General features: G+C 53.0%; 1 protein-coding gene across 8 annotated transcripts in view; it reads left to right on the top strand.

The window, feature by feature from the left end:
• Positions 1-18,726, top strand: part of CNTFR (ciliary neurotrophic factor receptor) — a 49,375-nt gene that overhangs the window by 1,955 nt on the left and 28,694 nt on the right. For 2 of the 8 annotated variants that reach the window (XM_007968946.3, XM_037998315.2), the window contains exons 1-2: positions 9,396-9,563; positions 17,953-18,063. The gene's annotated coding sequence lies outside the window, so the exon portion shown is untranslated. Of the gene's footprint in view, positions 1-8,781; positions 8,883-8,981; positions 9,088-9,394; positions 9,564-17,952; positions 18,064-18,726 lie in introns of those variants that run through there. The other 6 variants (XM_007968948.3, XM_007968950.3, XM_007968949.3 and 3 more) reach the window with 6 other exon arrangements.

Below are 18,726 nucleotides of genomic sequence, written 5' to 3'. Positions count from 1 at the left end.
GTCTTAGCCCTGGTTTCAATTACCCCCAGGGTCCCCAGGGTTCCCCAACCATTGCATGCTCCTGAGCCTGAGGAAGGCTCAGAACTCTCTTGGGAAGACCAAAAACCAGGGGCTCAGGGATGGAAGTCTACGGGCCTGGGAGGAGCTTTTTGATTCTTCTGCCTGGCTGAGAGAGGACCCCAACCCAAGCAGGGCTCCAGGGAACAGCAGGAAGGCTGGGGAAGGAGGGGTCTACACTCTACTCACAGGCCCCTGTGGAGGAGTCTACACCAGCCTGTTCCGTACCCCTAGCTTTGTCCCCTTGGCCCCACCCCACTCCCAGCTGCTAAAGACCTGAGCTCTTCCTTGGTCCTCCCAGGCTGCTTTCTGGCCTCATGCAATCCTGATTCTTCTATCTCTAGGGCCACTATACCGTCCCTGTCTTCTGGAAGTCCCTCATCTTTCCTGTTTTATTTTTATTTTATTTTATTTATTTATTTTAGTTTTTTGGAGGCAGAGTCTTACTCTGTCACTCAGGCTGGAGTGCAGTGGTGCAATCTTTGCTCACTGCAACATCTGCCTCCCAGGTTCAAGCGATTCCCCCGCCTTAGCTTCCCAAGTAGCTGGCATTACAGGTACCCACCACCACACCTGGTTAATTTTTGTATTTTTAGTAGAGATGGCATTTCACCATATTGGACAGGCTGGTCTCCAACTCCCGGCCTCAGGTGATCCATCCACCTCAGCCTCCCAAAGTGCTGGGATTACAGGGGTGAGCCATCACGCCCGACCCTTTATTTTTATTTTTATTGATTTATTTTTGTTTTATTTATTTATTTTTACTGCTCCCCCCACCCCCAATTTTGTTATTGTTGTTGAGACACAGTCTCAGTCTGTTGCCCAGGCTGGAGTGCAATGGCACAATCATGGCTCGTTGCAGCCTCTACTTCCTGGGCTCAAGTGATCCTGCCACTTCAACCTCCTAAGTAGCTGGGACTACAGGTGTGTACTACCACACTCAGTTAATTTTTGTATTTTTTGTAGAGACAGGGTCTCAGTATGTTGCCCTGGCTGGTCTCAGACTCCCAAGCTCAAGGTAATCCACCAGCCTTGGCCTCTCAAACTGCTGTGATTACAGGTGTGCATCACCACCCCTTTCCTCTCTTTTAATCATGGGTTCCCAGAGTTTTAGTCTTAATCCTCCTCTCCTCTTCCTTTCTTATCACACGCGTTCCCTGTTCTCTGATCTATCTCATCATCCCCTAGCACCATCATAATGCTCAGGTTAGTCTGAAACTCTAAATGCCCAAGCCTCCAGCACATGCCGGGCATAAAGGATGCTGGAAACTGTTGAACAGGGGCTACATACCTAGCTGTCACACCACAGACCCTCCAACTGAACATGTCAAGTCCCTTCTCTGTCCCCAGCTCGGTGAATGGTACCATCATCTCCCAGTCTTTCAAGCCAAAAACAAGAGAGAAGAGAGTCATCTGTAGTTTTGTATGCAATGTTCCCTCTAGGCCTGGCACACAGTAGGCATTAATAAATGTCTGATAACTGAATTTAATTCAGTTTTTTCTCTTGGAGTCTCCCTCTGCCTCTATTTCCCTCAGACATGTTAACGCTGGCATTCAGTTTCCAAATCTCTGACTTTTATCTGCCTTCGCAATCACCACAGTTGAGTTTCTGGGGGAAAGTTGGGGCCTTTTTTCTTCCCTCTCCCCTACTTCAAGGAATCACAGGCTGGCGGGAAATAGAGCCATGGGAGGCGAAGGGAGGGATCCAATCTTAGGGACACATGGTCCTCAGGCCTTCCTGGAAATCCCAGCCATTATCTGGGAGCCAGTTCTATAGCAGCAGAGAGCAATGTCAGACTCTGGGTTGGTACTAGGGAGGACAATCCTTTGTCTCCTCCATGAGGAATGGTGGGTAGGTGGGATCAGAGCCCACTGGGGTGGGGAAGCATGAAGTGACTTTGTGCTTCTGAGCAGGGAATTTGTTCATGCAAATTTTTGCAAAATGAAAAATTGTATCTGTGAATTTGCAAATGTATGCACATGCTCCCACCTTTGATACACAGTCCCCTGACTCCAAGTTTTTCCATTTTTCCTATCCCTGCCCCCACCTCCCACTGCCTCTCCCTGTCCCTCTTCTGGATACTCTGCTCCCTCTCTCCCCACTTGCTTCTCTTTCCTCACTTAGCCCAAACTTTGGGATCACCCAGGGCGAGGGTGCTTTGGAGAGCAGACACAGGACTAAGTGTACAGGGAGCCCGTTCTCTGTATATAAGGTGACATGGGAGATCCTCTGGGGGTCATGGGAGCAGATGAAGCAGATGAATCTGATGTCCTGCCCCTTTCCCAAACCCTATCCTCTCTCTCCTTGCCCCACGTCAGGCTGGAGATCTCTTTCTTATGGGTCACTGCAAATACCTCTCTGTGGCTGCCCACCTCCAGCCTCCACCATCCTCACCACCCTCTACCCAGCAGTCTCAACGGTCTTGCTAAAACTCCAGTGTGTTTATATTCCTGACTTATTTTATGCCCTTCTATACCTCGACAGCCTTGGCCCCAAAGGCATTTCAGGTTGTGGTGTTTGAGCCACTCAGGTTGCCTCAGCCTGCCTTCCGGTCTCTGCCACCTCACTGGTCACTAAACCTCTTTCCCATCCCTCAAGGCTGCAACCCATTCATCTAGGCTCCCACCCCTGTGCCCTGGAGCTGCAGTTTACTTCTCACAGGTCAAGGTTGTTCTACTTACTTGCTTGCATCATTCATTCAGTCAACATTTATTTAAATCTATTTCAAACGTTGAGCGCACCTGTTCTATGCCAGACCCAACTCTACGTGACTGGAGGTGGAGGCCACAGGGCTGCCCTCATTGGAGCTCACATGCAACACAGAAGTAACTAGATAATTAGACATCAAACTAACTACTATAAGGAAGAAGAGGATGGCACTGTGAGAGAGGACAAAGGGGCCTAGTATAGACCTCTCTTAGGTGTCATTTAGGCTGACACCTCTTGCCTGAGGGGGCTGGGGAACCAGACTTGGGACTTTTGCATGAACAAATATATACAGTACACAGTTTTTTTTTGTTTCGTTTTTTTTTTTTTTTTTTTTTTTTGAGACGGAGTCTGGCTATGTCAACCAGGCTGGAGTGCAGTGGCGTGATCTTGGCTCACTGCAAGCTCTGCCTCCCAGGTTCATGCCATTCTCCTGCCTCAGCCTCCTGAGTAAGTGGGACTACAGGCACCCACCAGTACGCCTGGCGGTTTTTTTTTTTTTTTTTAGTAGAGATGGGGTTTCACCGTGTTAGCCAGGATGGTCTCGATCTCCTGACCTCATGATCCGCCTGCCTCGTCCTCCCAAAGTGCTGGGATTACAGGCATGAGCCACTGCACCTGGCCTACAGTATACAGTTTTAATGCATGTGTACTGTTGACCCTCCATATCTGTGAGTTCTGCATCCTCTGATTCAACCAACCAGGACATTAGGAAAAAATAAAAATAAAAATAGAAATACAACAATAAAAAACAATACAAATAAAAACAAAAATAGTATAACAACTATTTTCATAACAGTTACATTGTATTAGATATTACAAGCAATCTAGAGCTGATTTAAAGTGGATATGGGGATGTGCTTAGATCATACGCAAATATTATGCCATTTATTATATAAGGGACTTAAGCATCCTCAGAGCTGGTATCCTCAGGGGGTCCTGGAACTAATCCCCCACAGATATCAAGGGACAACTGTACACTTGTACCACTCTCCCCCAACAACAGTAACTACAATTCTGATTTCTGTCACCATAAATTAGTTTTGCCTATTCTTGAGCTTTATATAGATGAAATCATTCATTATGTACTCTTTGTGTCTTTTTTCCTCTTTGCTAAACATTTTGTCTGTGAGATTTATCCACATTGTTGTATGTAGCTGTAGTTGGTTGTTTTCCATTGCTGTACTTACATCACGATCTGTTTATCTATTTGTATTGTTTCCAGTTTGGGGCTATCATGAGTAAAGCTGCTATGAGCATTCTTGGTAAACATATTTGATCATTCCTCCTGGGTATATATCTAGGAACAGACTTGCTAGGCCGTAGAATAAATATATGCACAGCTTTAGTAGATAGTGTCACATAGTGTTTCAAAGTGGTCGTACCAACTTATCATGCACTAGCATTGTATGGAGTTCTAGTTGCTCTATGTCCTTGCAAGGGCAGAGATTTTTGTCTGGTTCACTACTTAGATCAATGCCTGGTATATTGTAGGTGCTCAATATATATTTATTGACTGACTGAGGAAGCGGGGAGCCATCAGCATTCTTGAGGTCCTGCTCTGGCCAAGGCGCTAACTTGCTGTGTGACTCTAAGCAAATGACTCTCTTTCTCTGGGCTGTTTCTCTGCAGCACAAGGGGACCAGCACTACGGACTTTATTTTTCAGTGCCAGCTGGGTGCTATGAAAACTAGACACCTGTTCATTCATTTACTTCACTTGTATTGATTAAGGATGCCACCTACTGTGTGCCAGGATGGTGAGGGTATGATCTGTGACATGCCACTGACAGCGTCCTTCAGGTCAGCCAGGGCCAGGGGTCACTGCCCATCTTGTCCCCAAGTCGTCTTCCCGGAGCCCGCTCCTCCTCCCTCTGTCCAGCCCTGACCCTGGGGGGAGGGGGTCTGGTCTGAGACTGAGGATGGAAAATGTGATTAATAATCAAAAAACATCCAAGAGGAAGAAACCAGGAAAACAACTTGAGGAAGGCTCCTCGCCCGGGGGAGGGGGGCCATGTCCTGGGCCTTGGGACAGCTCCGGCCGCCCTCCCGCCGCCCTTTCTGGGAAGCTGCCACAGGAGTGGATAATTTTAGCCAAAAGTGAAAAAAAAGTCACCCTAATTATTTATTTTTTAAAAAGATGCCCCCTAGTGTAAATTATGCTTCCCCTGGGGGCTTCCCTCTACTTTGTTACCCCCCTCCGAATGGTGTCCCTGCTTGGTCAGGCTTCGGGGCCCTGGAGACACTGGGCTGGGGGCAGAGGAGGAATTTCAACATGAAATGTTTTGTTCATTAACAGAGAACATAGGGGGAAATTCCCTTTCTGCCTGGGCCTGGGCAGCCCAAGCAGACACTCAAAAGCTATTGTGAAAAATTGAGACTAGGCGCAGAATGAGGTGGGGGTTATGTTGGGGGGTGTACAACAGACATTGTCTCACCTCTTCTTAGACTCCTGACTTCCAGGGGTTTCCTGAGCCTTAATCTTTCTGCCTTTCGGTGATTTTGTTCCTGATTCCTCAGGTTACTCTCAAAATTTCTTTTTAGCAAGCAGGAGGAACTGGGATTAGACTGGAGTTAGAACTTCCAGTGGAGGAAGAAGAAAGGATATCAAAGGGAGGGAGGGGAGACTTGGACCTGAATAATTTAGAATTCTGACAGAATATATTGGAATCGATAGGCAGCAAATCTGAGGGGGACCTGGACAGGAATGAAAGCCCCTCTCTATCAGCGGATTTAGAGGGCCCTGGTGAGAAGGGAAGAGGAGATAGTTCCAGGAACTGGGGGTAATTCAAGGTTGAATACTTAGTTTCCCTCATTCTCTACCTTTAGAGAATCTTTGCCCTTTCTGGTGCCGGAGGTTGGAAGGGTCAGGGCACACAGGCAGCCATCCAGATGATAGGATTCCAAAAGGGGGTGTGCAGGATGGGGATGTTGTGAGTGGGCCCCAGGTACTATCTAAGGGGGGTGCTGGGAGGTGTCTCTGGATGCAGGGGTAAGTCGTCCCTAGGGGCCTGGGCTGGACCCTGAGTGGGGGGGTTTTGGGCCCCCCTCCCTGGCGCGGCCCGGGGCTGTGTGGGATCGGGTTTCTCGGCGCCTGGAGCCTCCGCGAGGCCGAGCTGTTCCCGGGTCCCGGCCAAGCCGCCCCGGGCGCTGGCACTGTGTGAGGAAGCAGGCGGGGTGAGGGGGAGTGAGAGGGGGGGCTTGAGGGCGTTTACATAACTGCCTCCTGGAGCCCGCCCCAACCCGCCAAACCCCAGTGTGATTGAGAGCGTGTGTGACTCTGTGTGTGCCTGTGTGACACTCAGTGTGACTGAGTTCATGGCTGTGTAACTGTGTCTATGTGTGGGTATGGTGTGTGTGACTCAGGGACTCTCCTACTCTTTTGGGATCTCTAGTTCCTAGTCTAAGCTGGGGACCCTGACTCTCAGTGTACCATAGTGAAGTTGAGTATACACCTTTTACTGTTTGAGATTGGGTGTGTGACTTTATGTGACCATGTATTTGGCATTTGTAATACAGAGAGCCTGTGTGTGAGAGTGTGTGTGTTTGTAACTTTGGAGAGCCAGGTGTGCGCTCCAGGCAGAAACTTTCTGATGGTATAGCAAGTTAGAAACCAGCACTGTTTCCTAAAGGAGCACTGGAAAGGTAGATCCTCCATAGGAGATGAGGAGGGAGCTCTCCTTCCTTGGGGACATGTCAGTAAGAATGAGGAAGGGTCTTTGCTTGCCCAAACGCTTGGGATGGCACAATTGACCCCTTGGTGTGTGTGTGTGGGGGGGTCCAAGTTTAGGTCACCTGCCAGGGTGGAGGGTGGTGTCAGAAATCCTGGCCATGGAGCCCCTTTCATGGTAGAGAACTCCAGGAACTGCAAGTCAACCAGGAACTTCCCCTAATTTCCCCAGGCCTCTCAGGAACTTCCCCTAATTTCCCCAGGCCCAAATGTGAGATCCCCATCACGTGCAGGGCACAAGGCATCTGGCCTGGGGGTATTACTTCCAGCCACTCCATCATGGGCAAGGTAGATAGTGAAGATTGGGAAGGCAGTGAATTCTTGGAGGTGGGGTTGGGGAGAGGATGTCAGTGAAGTGGGGTTTGGCTTAAGCATAAGTGACATGACACAGAAGGGGGCTGGCGCAGAGCTGGGGAGGCCGGGAATAGGGGCGCTTAATAAAGCTGGAGAGGAGGCAGGTCCAGATCCTGCAGGGCTTTGAAGCCCCACCTAAGAAACTCAACTTTGCTCCCAAGGCGGTGGGGAGGGTTCAGCACTGAGGCTTACAAGCTCAAAGGCTACTGGCTAGGTAGGGCATCAGAGGCGGCAGGAGCGGAAACCACGACTAGTCTGTTGACCCAGCTCCGGGGGGAGGAAAATTGGTTGTGAGGCAGGTGGCGGCGGTGTGGAGAGGTGGTAGCACCCGGTGTTCAGTAGGTGGCCCAGGCCTCAGCGCAGAGCAGGAGCCAGAGGGGAACGCACGTCCCGCACCGTCCGCCAGGTGTCGCTTCGGCCCCGGGGAAGCGCTCGAGGCCGCTGGGTCCCGCGCCGGGAGGAGCTGCTGACCGGCCTGACGCCTGGACAGAGGTCCGACGTGCGTCTCTTCCCTTCCTTTATCCTCTGACACCCACACGTCCACTTCCAGGGCTCCAGACGCCCAGTGCGGATCTTGTCCCCACAGCCGTGGACTGCGGCTCTGCATACTGCAGCCTCTGCGTCCCCGAGGGCCGAGGGGGACGAGGGGGACGTTGGACTGGGACAGAATTCCCGACTGCTCCCAACCTGGCAGAAAGAGGCTGAGCCAGGGACACCGGAGCATCTGGAGGTCAAGTCCGTTCCCCAAACCACTCGCCAATTTTCACCCCTTTCGCCCCTCCCCTGCTGGATTAGAGCGCCCAGGCCGGTCAGCCCTCTGGGGAGGAGCGGCCCCCGGTGTACCGAACCTTGCCAGGGCCTAGAGCTTCGCCGCAGGGGCAGGGGCAAGTCCTGCTCCTCTCAAGATCCCGTCGCACCGCCCCCTTCCTTCCCCGCGTCCTCAGTCTAATCCTGGTCTGCGGCCCGGGAAGCAGGAGGCCGGCGGCCCGGAGAGCCCGAGGATAGGACACCTTGGGTGGGCGGCTGTGCGCTGGCCCTCAGCGGGGCGCAGCTAGTTTGCTGTGTGTCCTGAAGTCCTAGCTGGCCGTCTCTGAGCTCCAGCCCATGCTGACCCCTGCCAGTTGTAGAGAGGGGATTCTGTGGCCACGGAAGTGAAAGTGAAAAGCCCAGGCCGTGGCGGGAAGAAGGATTTTCCTCTGCAGTGGGAGTCCCTGAGGCATTTGTTGGGAAAGGGCCCGGGCGCTCTAGGCAGCCTACTGGGGTAGGATGTGAGGAAAGAGCGAGACATTTCCCTCCCTTCTCCTCGCCCTCAGCCCTAGAGCAGCTCCCCGGAGGGGCAGGGCCCAGGATTATGGGTGAAGGGTCAGGTGAAAAATCCAAGGGGTGGAGACGAGGGTGGCCTTCTCGGTCTCTGCCTCTGCCATTGCCACTCCATTGCGCTCTCACGTGGCCTCAGAAGTTGGTCAGGTTGTCTAACCTTACTCTCCTATGTTGCAGCCAGACCGGAGGCCCAGGGGCAAGTGCAGTGAACACCCCGGCCCCTCAGAGGCCCAGGCTGCGAAAGGAGTAAGCCTCCTATCGAGGGGTGTGCCTGTGCCCGGCATTGAGGGTGCACCCTCCCTACCCCTTCATTCCAGTGGAGGCTTCTCCCCCGGTTGTGTGTCCTCGGAGCACGAGGAACACGCTAGTAGTGGTGTTGGTGTCATAGGAGACATGGGAGGCATGAGCCTGGGCTCCCGGCTGTGTCCGTTCCCGGTCAAGGAAGCCCTTTTCCTCTGCGCGAGGGGGTGACCGGGAGGGGAGTCGTTGCGGGGGGCAGTAGTAATAGGGGAGGGGCGGAGCCGGCTGGCTTCTTCTGGCTTCTTCTGCCCAAAGTGGGGGTTGGGGGTTCTGGCTCGCGTTCCTCTCACGGCGACGCCGGAGGGAGGACCCCGAGAGTTGGCCCGGGGTGTGCCAGGGAGTCGGTGCGAGGCCGTCAGGGCCTGAACGTGCGGGAGTGTGCGCAGGAGAGACCTGGCCAAGGCTGAGAGGGAGAGTGAGTGTGAAGGAGCTATCCCGGGGGTGGGTGCGCGCCCAGCCGCCCTAGGGGAGCGGGCGGAGTGGGTGTGTGTGTGTGTGCGCGCGCGCGTTTGCGAGACCCGCGGCCGGGGCTGCGCGTGAAGCTCGGGGACCACAGCCGTCTGGAGGGCGCGCCCGAGAAAGGGTGAACGCGAGGGGGCCACGCGTGCCAGTGTGGGCGAGTATGCCAGCGGGGGGCCAGAGCGCGTGCCAGTGCCGGGCGAGTGGGAGTGGGGGCTCACAGGCCCGCGCAGGGCGAGCGGGCCGCGTGTGCCAGGAGCGAGAGCGTGCCAAGGCGGGGACGCGCGGGGCCCGTGGCGGGGAGGGGTCGTGGCGCGCGGCCGCGGAGAGACAAGGCAAGAGGGGGAGGGGAGCGAGGGCGCGCGCGGCCGAGCGGGCGCCCGCGGTCACATGGGCGAGGGAAGGAGGGAGGGAGCCCGCGAGGGAGGGAGGAGGATGGGGGGGTTAAAGCCGCCGAGCGCCGAAGAGCCGGTGCAGAGCGGGCGGCGGCGGCAGCGGAGGCGGCGGCTCCAGCCGGCGCGGCGCGAGGCTCGGCGGTGGGATCCGGCGGGCGGTGCTAGCTTCGCGCTCCCTGCCTCGCTCGCTGCCGGGGGCGGTCGGAAGGCGCAGCGCGAAGCCCGGGTAGCCCGAGGGCGCGGTGAGTACCCTGCGGCGGAGTGCGCGCGGCCAGACCCTCAGAGCCCGGACTGACTGACAGACCGTGCGCGCGGGAAGAGTGAGGGGACACCCGTGGGCCTACGGCCGAGGGCGACAGGAAAGTTCACGAGAAACTTTGCCTGCAAACTCGGGGGCGGGGGCGCTGGAGAAGCGGCCCCCCAAGTCCGGGCGCTCCGGGGGTTGGGCGTGGTGGTGGTGGTGGGGCCGGACTGTCGACTAGAGGGAGGTGGCTCCGGCGGTTTGTCCTAGTGTCCCCGTTCTCCCCACCCCTCAGCTGCACACGCGGGGTCTGGAAAAATTCCTGGGCTTCGGAGGTTCGTAGTGGCCTCTGCACGCCCAAAGGTGGCTTCTTTCTCGGGCAGAAATCTGGACTTCAGAGCGCCCGGGGATACGAACGGACGGTTGCGCGTCTGCCAGTGCATGTGTGTCCGTGTGAATCCGCGCGCGCGCGTGCGTGTGTGTGTGTATGCATGTGTGTGTGTGTGTCGGTCAGCCTCCTCATGATTTTCTCTTGAGTCCGCCTGGATGTATCTCCATGTAGTGGGTCTCCTCCAGTGTGTCTCTTTGTAAGTCTTCCTGGCTTGTGTGAGTCTGCCTATGGTGTATCCCCAAGTGTCTCTTTGTGAGTCTGATCGTGTGTGTCTCCTCCAGTGCGGCTCAGTGTGAGCCAGCCTGGGTGTCCCTGTGTTGCTCCGAGTAGTGTATCTCTGCGTGCGTGGGGGCTGGGCCGTGGGGAGGTCACCAGACGGACAGCTCTCCCTCTCGGCTCCTCTTCTCTCCCGAGCCTCTTCTCCACCGTTAGCTCGCTGGCTCCCTTGTCCCCCTCCCCCCTCCAGTAGCTTCAGGCGGGCAGGACTATTTCACGCCTTGTTGAAAATTCAGGATTTTCTTTCTCTTTATGTCTAGTCTGTCTCTTTGAGAAGCGTCTGTGTGTGTCTGTGTGCCTGGCAGCTTGTCTGCAACACTGGGTGTGTGTCTGCATGCCGCTGTAGGAGTGTATCTGTAACACTAGTTGTTCTGCCTGTAATACTTGGTGAATTTGTGTCTGTGTCACTGGGGGTGTTTGTGTGGCTGTGATCACTGAGGTGGTGAGTCTGAAATGCTGGGTGTGTCTGTGCATCTGTAATTGCTGTGTGTCCGAGGAGTCTGCAACACCAGGTGTATTTTTGTGTATGTAACTCTGGGTGTGATGGTGTGTCATTACACGTGTGGGAATGGGGCTTGAACCATTGCATATTCCTAGGGATGTAGGGCTAGCAATGACTTGGGGGCTAGAAGGGCCTAGGTGTCTCAAACTATGCCCCCCTGTCTCCACTGTCACAACCCACACAAATCCTCTCAGCTGGTGCCAGGGGCTCCTGGTCAGCACTGGTGAGATGGAGCTGAGGTTCACACTGTCAGGGCTGATACTCCAACTGAGACCATGAGCCTACACAAGGACTAGGAGTTTAAAGGTCATGCACAGGACTTCTGGGGGCTCTGGAATTCATACTCAGATGCACACTGGGACACTTCAACTCCTTCTAGGGTCTAGGGGTTTACATTCATATGGACTCACACTTACATTGTGGGGCTCATATCCAGGGATACACTTCAGTCCTGGAGTTTCCACGTAGACTCACATTGGAACTCTGCTCACACTGGGACCCACACTGGGAGTGTAGGCTCATGCTTAGATTCACGGTCTTATCCTTTAGCTTAGATCTACATTGAGACCTAGAGCTCACACCCAGAATCTCACTGGGGTCCTCGGGCTCACACTGGGGCTCACACGAAGACACAATTCATGTGTCAGTGACACAGACACAAATTCACCAAGTATTACAGGCAGAACAACTAGTGTTACATATACACTCCTACATTCTGGGACTCCGAGTTACAGTCAGACTCTCATGGGGAACATGGGGCTCACATTTGAACTCAAGGACTCACTGAGGACACTGGGGTTCATAGTCAGATTCACACTTCCAAGCTGGGGATCACACTGACTCACACGGGGACCCTGGAGCTTACTCAGATTCACACTAGGACCTTTGGGTTCACACTTAGATTCATATGGGGACTTTGGGGGTCAGACCTCCGTGGGTAACCTAGGGCTCACACAGAGACTCATGCCAGGATCTTGGTGACTCCATCAGACTCACGTGAAATCCTGTGACTCATTGAGATTCCTATTGGGATCTCAGAACTCACATTCAGACTCACACTAGGATTCTGATGTTCACACTTAGACTTACAAGGGCACTTTGGGGCTCACACTCAGACTTAAAAAGGGATACCAGTGCTCACACTCAGACTCCATATGAGTTACCTTAGCTCATGCTCAGAAGCCCTTACGACCAGGGTCTCACACTCAGACTTACACTAGAACTCTAATGCTTATGCTGACTTGTACAGGAATCCTGAGACTCACAGGCTCACACCTCAGTCCTGGAGCTCACATTCAGACCCACTGGTGTTTACAGTCTGATGCATGCTGAGACCTGGGCTCATACTCAAACTCATACTTGCATCTTGGAGTTCACAGTTAGATGGGACATTAGACTGTGACACTTAAACTCACACTTTCATCCTGGGCTCACATTCAGATCCACACTGAGATTGTGCCATTCACAATTCCAGTGGAACTTAGGACTCATGGTCAGATATGCCCATGCTTTCCTTTGGTTTGTGGTGAGTATTGGGGCACTTGAGGTGAGGAACAGAGACTGCTACAGGATCTGTCCTCTCCAAAGGTGAGGAGGAGAGAGGATACACATTTGGTCACATCCCTCACATGGGCTGTGGGCTAATGGAGGGGAGTGGTGGTAAAGGCTAACCCAGTCAGATTTCCCTGCTTTCCTTCCATAAGGAGACTAGGCACTTGGCAGGAAAATCTGAGTGGATCGTTGGTATAGGAGTGACGTGAACTCTTAGATTCCTCTGTGTGCCATGTCAATGCACACCCATCCCCCTTGAATAGTTTTGGACATCCCTTCTGTAGTAGAGAAGGCCAGGTGGGGGAAATAAGACTCCTGTCCTCCCAAGACATCTTCCCCACCCCATACACACACATCTCAATCATTCTTAGGATGGGAGGGGTGTGAAGATTGGAGGGAGCAGACCTTGGCTCCTGCAATTGCTCCAGGGTATTGAATCTGTGATTGTAGGAGAGATAACAGCCTCAAATCTGTGAGGAGAAGGTAGCTGGAGGAAGAGACGGGATCCCAGATCCCACGCTGTCTTCTCTTCTTTGCCCTGGCTGGGGAGGGGTAGGGACCATGTTATGTTGTGTGTGTCCCACAGTGTCTCTGGGATTGCCTGTTGAGCCCTTATCCTGGCTCCAGGGCATGCCTGGGCTTCCCCACTCTGTTCCCCAAAAGAGCAGTAGCCCTGGGGGGCCTAGGTTGCAGCCAGCCCTGGGACTCCAACTCCCCTGGAGACCCTGCCCTGGACTTTGCGTGCTCTGCTGCTATGGACATTAGTGGGTGGGGCTGCCTGAGATATGCTGTCTTCCCCCATGGGAGCCCACACAGTAGGGACATGGCCCTGTGGTCCCTCCCAATACTGAGACGGCTGGGCTGTAACTGCGCCCTGTCCTGAAGCGGACGCATGCTCTCCAGCCCCCCTATGGGGGTGGGGGGCTTAGAGGCAAGGCGCCCCTGCTCTGTGCCCCCCCATGGCGAGTTGAAGTGTAAATGAATAGGAAACATATGGAGTGGATTTTCTTTGAAATGCAGATGGGTTGGGGGGGACCATGTGTGCTTGGTTTGGGGGGTCCTAGAGAGCAAGGAGCCTGAGAAGTGAGAACTGACCCCTCCTCTAGACCCACCATTGGGTGGGGGTAGTGGGGGAGACCTCAGCTTTGTAAACTCCTGTGGCCCTGAGTGACCAAACCCACAAGGGCTCTCGGCTTCCTGTGGGGAGGGGCTGGGAAGGCAAGTGGTCCTTGGGGATGGAGAGCACTGAGGTCATCAATCCCTTTTACCTCTGCAGAGGGCAAAGAGAGTCCCAAAGCACAGAGCTGTGCCTGGTTAGAGGTCACCAGAGCTAGGCACTCTGTGGGTCAAGGGGTGGGAGGAGGAGCTGGAGCAGATGTTGAAGAAGAGTTAGACCCTGCTGCTGTGGGCAGCCAGCTCCCAAAAGCTGGGACTAGAGCTACAGTAGCAGGAACTGAAATTAAACTATGGTAGTGACTTGTATTCAGCTTGAGGGCCCGTCTTGAGTTTAGGAGCAAACTGAAGAGTCCTTAGCCTGTAGGAGGACAGGTTTCTCCAGACCCAGGGCAGTCAGTGTGCCCCACCATATAGCCTACCTGTACTTTCCCCACATGACACTCAACCAAGGTTGCATAGTAGTTGCCTGTGAGGTCTGTGTGACTCAAGGACTGGGTCTACCTTGCTCACCCTGTACCTGCCTGCTCTTGGCACAAACCTTGTACACCATAGGAAGGCATTCTTGTGTGAACAGTAATACATCTTTTTCTTTCTCATTGGACCGAATGCTCCCTGTGGGCAGGACCGTGTGCCTGACTCCCTGTTCAGTGCCTGGCAGGGAATAAGGGCTCAATAAATGTTGAAGCATGAATCACTGAGTGGGACAGATCGTGGGGAGAAGGAAGCTCCTGAGATTTGTGGTTTGAGACCCAGCATCCCCTGTCCTACACCCCTGTTTGGCTCAAAGGAAGACTGGTTTGCAGGCTAGACTAGAGGAAGGACTTTCCTTCACTCAGGGAAGGAGTGCAGAGGATAGGCCCCTTCCTTGGAAAGGTCTGGACCAGAGGAGGCTGGGGCAGGGTAATCACTCTGATTCTGTGACAGAGGTCATAGGTCACCCTGCTCCTTCCCAGCCTCAGGATTTTGCAGAAGGTAAGGTCCTTTTTTCCCTATGTGGTGGTGAACATGCCCCTTACCCTCTCTGGGTGTGGGTTTCTTGGACGAGAAGAGATGGGGTCCATTCCCTCAGGGACCCTCTAACTGAGGGAACGGACCCCATCTCTGACCTTCCAAGGCTGAGCTCTGAGGCTGTGTAGCTGTTGTGGGCACCACAGACTGTCTGTATTGGTTATTAATGCTTGTCTGAGAACATGGGGTTCGGATCCTAAAAATACTCTGTCCAGCCAGAGCCCAGGAGTTGCTGGCGTGGGCCAGTGTGGCAGTGGCTGCATCTTGGTCAGATAGAGACAGAGAGGAAGAAACACACCCAGCGCCAGGAAAGACTGGGAGAGTGTGTGAATATGGGGAACCTGAGGCAGCACAGGTGAGAGATGCACGACAGAGAGAGCCTTTGTTTTATGTGGAGCAAAGATTTATAAAATTACTGGTGCCAGTTAGTCAAATTATGGTAAAATTTAGGGTAATCTGTTATCCTACACTGCAGAGAATTTCCTTCTAAGAGAGTCTGGAGATACATCTGATATCAGAAATAAAAACCAAGTAGTCTGTAGGATTCATTTCAAGACCAGCTTCAGGATGTTCCAAAATAAGAGTGTGGCAAAAAACACAAAAGTATTCCCAACTACCCTTTTCTGAACTACTGCCCTCCTCCTTACCTCTTCAGAGCCCCTCCTTGCAGCCAGAGTCCCAATGAGGGTCTTAAGACTCCCTTTTATAGCCTCCCCCAACTTCTAAATCCCAGGCCTTTGCATAGCCCCTCTATCCAGAAGGGAGCTGCACAGTGGTCCCAAAAAGGCAAGAGGAGCCCAGAGTCAGAGGGAAGATGCCATGTGACCTTGGCCCATGAGCTGACCCTTCTGGGCCCCTCCGTGAAATTGCGGGATGGGGGGCTGGGCCCTGGCCCAGGCCAGGAGAGAAGGCGGTTTTGGCACCCATCCAGGCCCCTGACGTCAGTGACTTTCCAAATAATGGAATCAATATTGGGGGGTGGGGGCAAGCGTGAACCAGGCCCCAACGATTAGAAACAGATCGGCACAACTCCGCAGCTGATTCTGATAGAGCTGCCTTGGAGAGCTTGGGTGGGAGGCCTGGAAGGAGCTGGACCTGTGGGGGTGGAGTTGGGGGGGGTACTCAGGAATGGGCAGGCGGAGCCACCTAGTGTCCAGAGCTCTAGGGTATACAAGTGGGCAAAGATTGGGGCTGTCTGGGATTGGAATGATGGGGTGAGGGCCCCTGTCCTGGTCCCTTCCTCCTCTGAGCCTACAGGGTTCTGAGGCGAGGTAAAGTTTGTGGATGGAGTCTTGGCCAGTGAGTAATAAAGAGTGGGCAAGGGGATTTTGTCTCTCTGCATCCCAGATGTGGGCCCCTAGGCCATATTAGGGGTCACAAGTTATACCTATGCAGTAGAAGAGTTCTGAATGAGACCTAAGTAAGATGACTTTTTGCTTGGAAGCAAAGGGCATTAATCCAAGATAGGGAGATGGGTATCCCTCCTTAAATTGGGAATCTGGCCTCCTCTACCAGCTCACATTCTCTCAGCCTCCTAGAGGACAGCAGGTGAGGATGGAGGGGACCATAGGGTCTATTGGGGGCTGGCCTGGCAGCAGCTGACAAAAAACAGGAAGAAGGGCTAGGGGAGCAGCTGTAATTATGGGGCATTTATTATTAATCAGATGAAATTGCTGGAAGCAGCTGGTGTAATGTACGTAGCGATACAGACTCTGCATGCTCCCCCCACAACACACACACACACACACACACACACACGCACGCCACACACAGCCTGAGCCTTGCTTGCTTTCACAATCTGTTTCTTGTGAAGGTCAGATGGGTCTATATGTGTCTGTCTGCATACTGGAGTGTATCTGTCCGTGTTTTTTCATGTTAGCCTGTACCCTCCTCTACTCCTGTTGTCTCCTTTTCCAGCTATCTCTTTCATTCTTTGGCCTAATGTGTCCCTCTCTGTCTCTGGCTTCCCCTCAATCTCCCTTTGGGCCTGTCTTGGTGTGGCTGTATCTGTCACTATCAACCAGCCTGTCTCTAATACCTTATTTTAGTTTCTGGCTATCTCTCCCTGGTTGGTGATGTCTCTGCATCTCTGGGCAGGATTGGAAGACATGGAATCCCTTTCTCATGGTATGTGTTTAGGCACCTAATCATACCTTTGGCAGATATATCTGGGACCTGTTTTCAGGGGAGAGTTGGACCCTGAGGATCTCCTGAGGTCTTATAGAAGGTGAGGGGTCTTTTGAATGGCTGGAGTCCATAGAAGCAACAGTGGCTTTCAAGATATCCCTGAGTTCAAGGCCAGCTCCTTTACCAACTACCAGTTGTGTGACTTTAGCCAAGCTGCTTCTCCTCAGTTTCAGGATCTGTAAAACAGAAACAGTATTACCTCCAAAGCTTTTTTTTTTTTTTTTTTTTTTTTGAGATAGGGTTTCACTTGATCACCCAGGCTGGAGTGCAGTGGCTCAATCTTGGCTCAATGCAACCTTCACCTCCCAGGCTCAAGCGATCCTCCCACCTCAGCCTCAGGAGTAGCTGGAACCACAGGCACGTGCCACCATGCCTGGCTGATTTTTTGTACTTTTGGTAGAGATGGGGTTTCACTGTGTTGCCCAGGCTAGTCTCGAACTCCTAAGCTCAGGTGATCCACCTGCTTCAGCCTCCCAAAGTGCTGAGATTACAGGTGTGAGCCACCGTGCCCGGCCTTGAAGCTTGTTTTGATGATTCAATACCAAAATGTAAATTAAGTACTTATCACAGTGTCTAGGTAACCAAGGACCCTGAACAAGTGATACCTGCTATTATTATTGGGAAAGGCATTGTGCAGGTGGGTGAGAGATCTGCACAGGCAAGTTGGTATAGCAGCAAGGTTTTGGAACTAGATATAGACTCAAATCTAGGCTCTGGAACTGATCAGCTCTGTGGTATAGGGCAAGACCTCCTTGAAACTGAGTCTCCTTGGCTATCAAATGGGAAGAACAATAAAACCTACTTCATGGAGAAATCATGAAGATTAAGTAAGATAATGCATATAAAGTGCCAAACACAGTTCCTGGCATATAATAGATGCTCAATAAATCATAGTGGTGATAAGGAAGGGGGTGTTATGATGGTGGTTATTTACACCATGCCTGTGACCCTGTGACTCTAGGATTGTGCATGTGAGGATGCATGTGATATGGAGGTGCCTGTGTGTCTGTGAACTGATTGTATGGGAATTGTGGATTGTCTGCGGGTGTGTATCTCTGTGTTGTATCAGGCCACTGCCTTCTCTGGTAACCTTTGTGCCTGTGGTTCAGAACCTGAAGTCAGCAAGGGGTGTTAGAAGGGGTCTGTATTACTCTCAACTTTTCTTCTTCCAGATTTTAGCTGCTGCCTGCCTCAGTCTCCCCTTCTCACAGTGGGGCTGTGAGTATGGAATGGCCTCTGAGTTGGACTAAGGCCTGTGGCTCCTCTGTGACCTCTGATTTATGCCCTTTGCCCTTCTAGACTCTAGCCTTGTCACCTCATCTTGCCCCCTTGGTTTTGGAAGTCCTGAAGAGTTGGTCTGGAGGAGGAGGAGGACATTGATGTGCTTGGTGTTTGGCCAGTGGTGAAGAGGTAGGTGCTGGGGCCCAGGTGGGGCAGGTCAGTCTCAGGGAATCAGGCAGGTGAGGTGGGGCTGTACGTCTAGGGGACATGAGTGGAGGAGGACCTGAGATTCCTTTCCTTCCTCTCTTCCCTGTCCTTTCTTTTTCCAGAGGTTTTGGGCTCAGCCTGGCTGAGGCTTTTCATGCTCTCATAATAGGCCTAGAAAGGGAAGAGACTTATCTATTGTCACACAGGCAAGGGCAACACCAGGTTAGGAAACTGGGTTCTATACTAAGGGGGAGCTGAGTCCCAGATATGGGAGTATGTTTCTGTTTCAGTGTCCTCAGGTTTCCTCTCTGCCCCTCCAAACATCTCTCTGGCTTGATTGGAGGAGCAGGTAGGCTTTAAAAAGATGGGATGGGAGGTCAGAAAGTCCAGAATCTTCTGAGGCCAGCTGTGGGGCTGAGCCTGACTCTCCCTGTCTCTCATTCAGGCCAGGCAAGGCCCCTGGATTGGCAGCTTGGGGGTGGGGGCATCCAAGGAATCAAGGCACTGGAGCGGAACGGAAGGGCCTATTGTCCAAAACCCGCCAGAGGCCCACAAAGGCCGACTGGGCTTTTCATCTCAGCTCCCAAACAGACTGGCCATTTTCCCGGCTGGGGGCTGAGGGGGGACTAACCCTTCACAACTAGG

Source organism: Chlorocebus sabaeus, chromosome 12, assembly GCF_047675955.1.
Source record: "Chlorocebus sabaeus isolate Y175 chromosome 12, mChlSab1.0.hap1, whole genome shotgun sequence".
NCBI classification, from domain to species: domain Eukaryota; kingdom Metazoa; phylum Chordata; class Mammalia; order Primates; family Cercopithecidae; genus Chlorocebus; species Chlorocebus sabaeus.
The sequence above is the reverse complement of the archived record's forward strand: the minus strand, read 5'-3'. Positions and strand labels throughout refer to the sequence as shown.